This window comes from Polypterus senegalus, chromosome 2, assembly GCF_016835505.1.
Source record: "Polypterus senegalus isolate Bchr_013 chromosome 2, ASM1683550v1, whole genome shotgun sequence".
In the NCBI taxonomy this organism is placed as follows: Eukaryota; Metazoa; Chordata; class Cladistia; order Polypteriformes; family Polypteridae; genus Polypterus; species Polypterus senegalus.
The window spans coordinates 34,883,861-34,892,595 of record NC_053155.1 but is presented as its reverse complement, the minus strand read 5'-3'; the positions used below and the strand labels follow the sequence as shown (position 1 = coordinate 34,892,595).

The 8,735-nt window shown below is 42.6% G+C and overlaps 1 protein-coding gene across 1 annotated transcript in view; it reads left to right on the top strand.

Annotated features, from left to right (window-relative positions):
- The first annotated feature begins 4,414 nt into the window (after nucleotides 1-4,414).
- The window catches only part of mxra5a (matrix-remodelling associated 5a), an 80,294-nt gene continuing 75,973 nt past the window's right edge, over nucleotides 4,415-8,735 (top strand). The window contains exon 1 of the mRNA XM_039743572.1: nucleotides 4,415-5,047. The gene's annotated coding sequence lies outside the window, so the exon portion shown is untranslated. The remainder of the gene's footprint in view (nucleotides 5,048-8,735) is intronic.

Below are 8,735 nucleotides of genomic sequence, written 5' to 3'. Positions count from 1 at the left end.
ATCATTATTGCCCAGTTGCTCTCACACTAATAATTAATATGAGCTTTAAAAGCACCTCACATCCATCATCCCCTAGATCTGAACCACCATGAGTTTGGCTACCATTCAAACCAGTCTACAGAGGACACAGTCTCAATTGCATTCCATACAGTGTGACCACCATGGGGTGTCACCAAGCCCCCAGACCCTACTGTAGACTTAACCACACCAAGACTGTCCCAAGTGTTTTTTATTCACTAAATACTTTTTTAACAGTCCACACCACAATGTTCAATTCATAACGCACCTGCTCCAAGTGAGCTTTGTCCTATGCCTCCTGACTCTGACTCACTGGAGGAAACTCGATGGCTTCCTTTTATGTTGGACTGGAGAGTACTTCTGGTGCCAGAGCATGGCCCGATGGAAGCACCCCAAAACAGGGAGTTCCCCTCCCTGCAGCACCCAAGGACCCTGATGGGTTGGCCTTCAGGACTATGAATCCTATGGATTTCGATGGATGTCCATACTGGGTCCACAAAAGCGGAGCACTTCAAACTGTTGTACTGGGCAGGTTATGCTTCTTCTTATGTTTTCCTTTCCATTATGGCTTCCTGACCAGGCAAGGATCCACATTCCATCCAAGTCAGGATGCCGGTCCATCCATCGTGGTGTTTAGAAAAGGCCTGACTCACATAGAACAGCCAAACATCTATAGAAGTATCCTTTTTGTGGACTTTAGCTCTGCGTTTAGTAACAAATTTCTTGGGCAACATGGGCCTGGATATTTTTCTATGCTTCTGGGTCATAGACTTCCTCAGACAGACCACAGAACATCTGGATTTGAAACCACACTTCTATTCTCATCCTGAACATGGGAACCCCACAAGGCTGTGTTCTGAGCCCAACACTCTTCATTCTCTCTACCCACTACTACTGTACCCCCATTCATCCATCCAGTCCTGCAACTAAATTGGTTAATAACACCAGTAAAGAAGTGCTTACAGGAATGAGGTGGACTACCTTGCTGAGTGGCGTGTGGTCAACATCCTGGTCCAAAACACTACCAAAAACAAAGGAGATCATCTTAGACTTCTGAAGATCTAAGAAGACTGACCACCTGCCCCTTCCACATTTATGGAGAAGTGGAGGGATGTGTCTAGAGCACCAAGAGTCTTGGAGTTTACATACCAAAACAGCTGCCATGGTCCCTTAATACCTCCTACCTGCTGAAAAAGGCACCATAGAAATCTGTAGAAAACTGGAATAGAGCCCACACCCTTAACCACTTCTGATAAACGTCTACCACACCACTGAGAGTATCCTCTACCATATTGAGGCTCTGTGACACTCCAGCTTCATGGTCACCAAGTGGAAGGATCTGCGTTGTATGGTGATGGAGGCTCAGAGAATCATCAGGCCTGGCCTCTGACATCTATACAGTGTCTACATAAGCTGTTTGAACATTCTTAAAAAAAAAGATGACAGAGTAGCTTTTCAGAGTGATGCCATAGGGGAAATATTTCTTGTTCCTAAAAGACCCATCCACATGAAGATTCCCGAGTTTTTTTTTTTATTTATTTAGATCTGCATCAGACTCCATACAGTTATTAACCATGAATATATGGTAACAGATTTGTGATTTTAAAAGGACTCTAGCTGTATACACACAGTAACACAGACTAAGTCCAGATTTTCTTCATCTGTTAGTGTCTTCCTAGGTAGCCTACCATACAATAAAGATTTCAGATTTTCTTTCTAAATATTAGAAGGTCTTTCAAGGCACAACAACCAACTTCATATGCAGAGAACCCTTCTCAGAATGAAATTTTGCTTGGTCAAACAAACGAACCATGCAACCCAGCAAAGAACGATAAAGTTCTGTTAAAGAACCAACCTGTTTTAAAGCATGAAGAAGAAGGCTGGCAGCATCAGCAGAGGCACACCACAGCCTGGACATTCCCTTTGTGACCCATTACCGTCTAGTAGGTGGTAATGGATGATCTGATCCAATACATACAGACTACAAATAAGAGCTGTGGCCTCCATCACCTCCACATCTATCTGCCGATAATCAATTTAAACCACACCTTGGACTGTTATTACACGCGCACAATTCACCATCCAAAGGCTGAATCTATTGATCTATTTAAATATTACTAGTTATTCTTTTGGTGTTCTTTCTTCACTATATACTTTATGGACATTTGTCACCAAAAGGGGCTCTACTCTGTTGGGCCCTTGAGCAAAACCCTTAACCTGCAATTGCTGAGCGCTTTGAGTAGGGAGAAAAGTCCTATATAAATGCAAAAAATTATTATTATTAATTATTACTATATACTCTATTTACATTTGAGTTCTGTGGACATTGCCCCGGACACAGACAGGCAGACACGCTCAAGTCACCCAACACACGTTTATTTTTCATTGTTCTTTTCACAAGTCAATGCTCACAAGCCCCAATACCCCTCAGTCCAGGCCAACACAATGCCTTCTCTCTCTCTCTTCTCTTCTTCAGGCCACCTCTTGCCTCCTCCAGAGACCTTGTCCAATTCTTCCACCCGACTCTTGTCCCTCTCTGAAGGTACGGGACCCCTTTAAATAAGCACCCAGATGTGCTCCAGGTGTGTTCCCGGCAATCTCCCACTGACACGCCCCAGTGTGGCAGAAGTGCCGGCTGTCTCCCCGGAAGCATTCCGGGTGTCCCTGTTCCTCTTCCCCCCAGCACTTCCTGGTGTGGCGGAAGTGCTGAGGTCCAGGGTCTTCCAGGTATTGGGGTCCCCCTGGCGGTAACCCTGGGTCCCTACAGGGTCGAGCTTCCCAGCTCTTTACCCGCGGCCCCCAGGACGGTCGCCCCCTTGAGGTCTGGAGGAGGCACAAGCCCTCCTCCGGTCTTCTCGGGAGTCCCGGCTGGGTACCACCTCCATCCGGGTACCACAGTTCTTTTATTGTGATATATTGCTGCTTTTATGAGAGATGTTATACCAAGTTTCGCTTTATGCAATTATAAAGACAAATTGAGATTTCTTTGCGTTGCCATTCACTACTAGCAGTGGACTCCTTAAGGAGCAGCCAGGTTTCTTCCAAAGTAGTCAGAACCTCTACAGTGGATGACTGATGGGGGTCACTTAGCTGGGTGTGTATTCTGGAAGGTGATTGGCTCTATCTGAGCAAGTTGGTAATCATTACTCCAATGGAATCAGCACATATCACACCGGGCACTTGACTAATTAAATTAGAATAATTGTTCAGGATGCTTTAAATGTTATTTTCAGTTTGATGTTGAGGAATATAAAGTATAAATACAGCTGAAAATAGCTATGCTTAGTTCATTTTAATTTCCAGGGTTTAATGCAACAAAATGTAAAGATTTTGAATTTCTGTAGGCTCTGCAGTTCATTGAGTACTAGAAAGTTACTCTCAAATACATGTGAGTGTGCCCTGTGGGTGCTGCTCAAGTGATGCTCTTCTGACTTTCTCCAATTCCTGTACCACAGGTTCTAACAATTCATAGAAGATTTTTGTATGTTTTGAGATTAATAACTTCGTCTTCTCTTTCTTTATCTTTTCCCATTTCTATGCTCAGTAGATGTGCTTGATCACCCTTCTCATGCACGTCGGTCCTGCTCCTCCTCATCACTCAAACCCCTTCCCTTTAGATCTTCTTTTACTTTATCCATCCACCTCTGTTTTGGCCTCCCTCGCTTTCTGTTCCCCTTCACTGCCATTCCCATCACATATTCATTGGCTCTCACCTCATCACATGTCCATGCTACTTCAAGCTACTTTTCTGTGCTTTCATAGATATCTCTACCACTTTTATAGAACTTCATTATAAAAATTGGACCACTGGCCAGTAAAGCATCTACAGGATGCATTTGGTGTAGATTACAAAAAATATGTCACACTGCAAACGTATAAAAAATAACAATAACAAATCCTAAAATATCATAAAATCTTTTTACAATGACTTCTGAGTGTATCATATGCAGCGTATTGTAGCTGCTAAAGCACTGGAGATCGAGTCGCAAGGCTACTTGTTCAGTTCATTGTCTCAAAGCAAGTCTCCAGACCATCAACCGCTAAATGACCTGTAAGCATTTGTCATATGTAATAAAGACTTCAGCCATATCCGCCGTAATAAAAAAAGCCATGCTGAAATTTAAGAGTCTATACAGCACCATGCAATTAGTATGAAAGTCATTAAACTGTGCACAAAGTGTGTGAATTTAGGCTCTTTCTTTACTAACGGATTAAGCAAATGCTGATCTCCCACATTTAACGTCCTCATGCTGTCCATTCGCTCATGTTAACACAAAAGGGAATTCAAGACGGCTGCAAAACCGGGTGATGCGTTTGTTTTCTGGCAGCCTCAGAGCTCAATTCTGTCACTTTTACAAAGCAGAATGAGCACATTATGTATTTATTCGTGGATGGCTCCAGGTCTCCAGTCTCTGGTATCGCATGCACTTCACAGCTTGTTTGGCTCCTCCTCCCTTTGACAAAAATCACATCCGCAACCTGAACTTCAAACCGAAGTCGGGCGGTGCTGCTGCCGGCAGTTCAGGGCAGGACCCCCCCCTCCCCCTAGCAAAAAAAAAAAAATAAAATAAAGTAACTGGACAAAAGCAACATGATCGGCACAATATGAATACCTCGGAATGATCTCAAACAGGAGCTCGGCTCGCACTGATTTCCCATCAACATACAGGAAGGCGCGTTTATTTTTTACATTTAAATGACTGGCATTAGCGCACAGGACAGCGCAACTGTTTAGCTGCCCGCTTTATATTTAATTTATATTGCTGCATTGCACTCTTATTTTGGGAAGGTGAAAGCGTCTGTGTGGATAAAACAAACTCCGTGAAGCTCAGCGTCTCCTCCAAACGGACCTCGGAATATGCGCTCCGCGCTGCTACTAAAACTGCTTCATCTTCTAAACTTGTCTTCGGGGCATTGAGGTCAAAGAAAATGAGCAAAAACCTGCGAAAAAGTGCTGCTGTGACAGAGAGGAATGATGTGACAGCTAACCTTAAACATTTGTGGTTTGTTATACCTTCGGCATATTAAGGTAACAAATAACAAATTAGACATTTTACTGTTGATAATATTTGTTAATAATTATTCAATGTCTTAATAATACTACATATATATAATATATATATACATTTAGTTAGTTTGTGATTTTTAATACTGAATTAACAGTATCATTACAACAAAATTCTATTTTACATAGTTTTACTTACGTATTTTTTTTTTATTAATGACTGCTTTTCCGTTTTTCATTAATTATGACAAATCTATAGCTTTATAAGTTCATTACTGTGATGTATGCAGGGAAATGCAACACTCCTCCACCCTTCTTCTTCTTCTTCATATTATTATTATTATTATTATTATTATTATTATTAGTGGATTGGCGTCCCGTTCAGGGTTGCTTTCCTGCCTAGAGCCCGACGATTTAGTGACTGCTCCTGTACCAGTGCACAAGCTTAAATTAGATTAGGTGGCCCAGAAAATAAATGGACTTGTTATTATTATTATTAGAAATAGTAGGAGGATTGACAAGCGATGGACTGAGGAGGGACCTATGATTCCTGAGGAGAGAATTATGATTCCAAACTTGAATTAGAGGACACTAAAATGTATTTATTTATGTATTATTATTATTATTATTATTATCCATCCATCCATTATCGAACCCGATATATCCTAACTACAGAGTCACGGGGTCTGCTGGAGCCAATCCCAGCCAACACAGGGCGCAAGGCAGGAAACAAACCCCGGGCAGGGTGCCAGCCCACCGCATTATTATTATTATTATTATTATTATTATTATTATTATTATTATTATTATTATTATTAAATTAATGAATTCAATCATTCCGATCTCCCTGTCTTAACACTGGGGGTCCATACCAACTTCAGAAAGAAAGCGATGAAAAACTCTTGAACCGTGCAAGCCCTGCGTCACCATGCTGCCGTATAAATGGCTGCTAGGTATAAATAAAGTGAATGGACCCGATCAGATTGCTTCACAACCGATGTTGTTATTGTTATCCTAGCACTTAAAATAAAAGATATTTTCATAACCTCTGTCAGCATGTTCCGCACAAATGAGCCGCCATGTAAATTAAAATGAGCCGCTTTGTTTTACGGTGCAGTGGCGCGGTGGAACCCTTCGCACCTCTCCGTGTTCGCAGGCCGATTTTTTCTAAGGGCAGACTGCGTGCTCTCTTCTTGCTCGTTTTTCTCTGAAGACTCCGACGTCCGCCCATAGCCCTAATAAATGAATGGCGCCTGGATAATGTGCAATTCTACACTTCCCACGGGTGCATTTGTGGCAGGGTGTCCTGTGATGAACCGGCGCTCCTTTCAGTGACAGTTCCTAAAACTGCGGACGCCACCAGCAGGATTTATGATGGCATCCTGCTCCTCACATTTTAAAAACAGATCCAGAAATGGATGGGTCAGACTGCATTACACACACTGGTCTCAACTGACCCAATCTGCACAGACAGCCAGGGATTTATTGACTACTTCCAAAATTAGGCGATGATTCCAAATTTACCCTGCGTGAGTAAGAGCGCGAGTGTTTGCTTGAATGAATCCTGCCACAGAACATGGCCACCAGAATTAAATGAACTGTCATTGTGCCACAGTAATCCGTAAAGATGTGTGTGTTATAAGACTGGGTACATCTATTCGCTTAAAGTTAATTTAACTGCGAGGTGCCCTGTTCGTGGCTGCCTCCTGCTTTGTGCCAGTGCAGTCCAGACAGGCTCCGCCTCCCCCGCTTCAACTGCCCAATCCTGGGTTGGATTAAACGTGGATACCTATACCCGTATTTAGGCACGATTTACGAATGGGGATTTCGGAGCCACCCGTGTGGCAGGTGAGCACTGAGTCCTGTGGCTGAAGCACTCGGAGGTTTCAAATTTCTGCGGTGTAAACTTGAGCGAGAGTCTTCACTTGCTAGTGTGCAGTTACCCAGTCATAAGAATCGTATTTGTGGTTATTAAGTGATTGCACTGGAACAATCTAAACAAAGCACTATCTAAAATCTCATCCTTTTAAGTTTGTTTGTCCACTCATTTCCTGAAGTCGCGACTAGCAGTAGATGATCGTGGGAAGTCGCAGCCCATCTCCGTATTATCGTCTGCAAGGCAGGAATCAACCCTGTGCGGAGCGGCTGCCCATTAATTCACAGAGATGCACAATAAATCACATTGTACAAATCCGAACTTTTCAATAAATCTACTGAAAATTTAAATAATACGTGCTGATAATTAGATATTGAATCAGAGACTGAAATGTATATCTTAGTACCCTGGGTGACTCACATCAGTGCGCTTTCATTCATTTCTCAGGCTCGGCATAGTGTCGCTGAGCCATTCCGACTCGGATCAAGGCAGGGACCATAACTGGACATGGCGCGTTTACTTACAAAGCTACGTAAACAAAATCACCAGTTAACCCAGTCTACGAGCCCACCATCGCACAAGATGAGGTCGAACAGGCGTTGATTTAAAGTGGAAACCCTAACCACTGCGTCACCCTTGATGACACAACTGAAAGATGTCTTTCTATATTTCTGGGTAGAAAGGTGCAGCGGTTCTGCCCCTTCGTGGATCTACCGGCTTCGGTTCCTCTCACACCCCAGTCGTTGAATTTCCACGCTCTACTCTGTTAGTTAATGAATAGCATTGCGTTCCAGTAAAATTAAGCTGCCGTGGTAGCCGATTTGGAAATTCGTGAACAAATATCCATTGGAAATGGAATCAAAAATAATTTCGTGGGAATAAATTAAACAGCCTACCAGTTTTCCCAGTATTACGTCGCGTGTTGTCTTAACTATTTACTCTAAAGTGGCATATGGAGATTGTTCCTACTTTGTACCCGAGTGCTGTAGGAATGGGAACCTGAAGTTCGTTAGCGGTGTCCACTGTTGATCGATCTCGCTGATTTCCATGTAATTGACACCAAGATCTCAAAAACGAAGCAGTCAAAAGAAAAAAAAATCACAGCATAGAGCGCAGAGCGCATGCGTGGCGTTAGCGGCTCTTAAATTTGAGGACAGCGCCGCGCACAACTTCTATCGCTCTCTGCTGGGCAGCTCTTCCCAATCATTTTCGATTTCTTTGACTAAAATCGTCGCACAAGGAGACGATCCTAAAGACCGAAAAATGAGATATCACCAGTCTGTTTCTTTAAGGCTTAATTAATTCTTTGCATATGGAACATAAGGTAGAAAACGGAAATAGTAACGATAGTTAGGATGAAGGCAAATAATATATATATTGAATTGCAATCTCTGTCAGTTAAAATTACTCCGCGGGTGTAACTTTATAGCCGAGCAAATGCAGCTGTTGATGCTTGTGGATGAACGGAACTTTTAAACAGAAAACGACTCGGGCTCTTGGATTCCCCTGTATTAAAAAGTCAGAATGGATATCCGCTACAATTTGGCTTTGGTGTTTTAGTGGCGTTGCTTAAACGTTTATGGCTTTGTACCAACTGAAAATGAATGTTCCGTTAGCACACTTGAAGAAAACCTTCCCATACAGTGCCGCCCCTAAAGCCCAAACTGGGGTCAGAAGAAGAATCTTCTTTGTACAGTATGCCAAAGTTGCTTGCGTGGTGCTTTCTCACAATTCAGCCAACAACTGCTGTAACTATTAAAGAAGAGAGCCAGTGTGTTGGTAAAATTTCGCAACATCAGATTATATCTGTTAAGCACTTGATATCAAAACTATTAC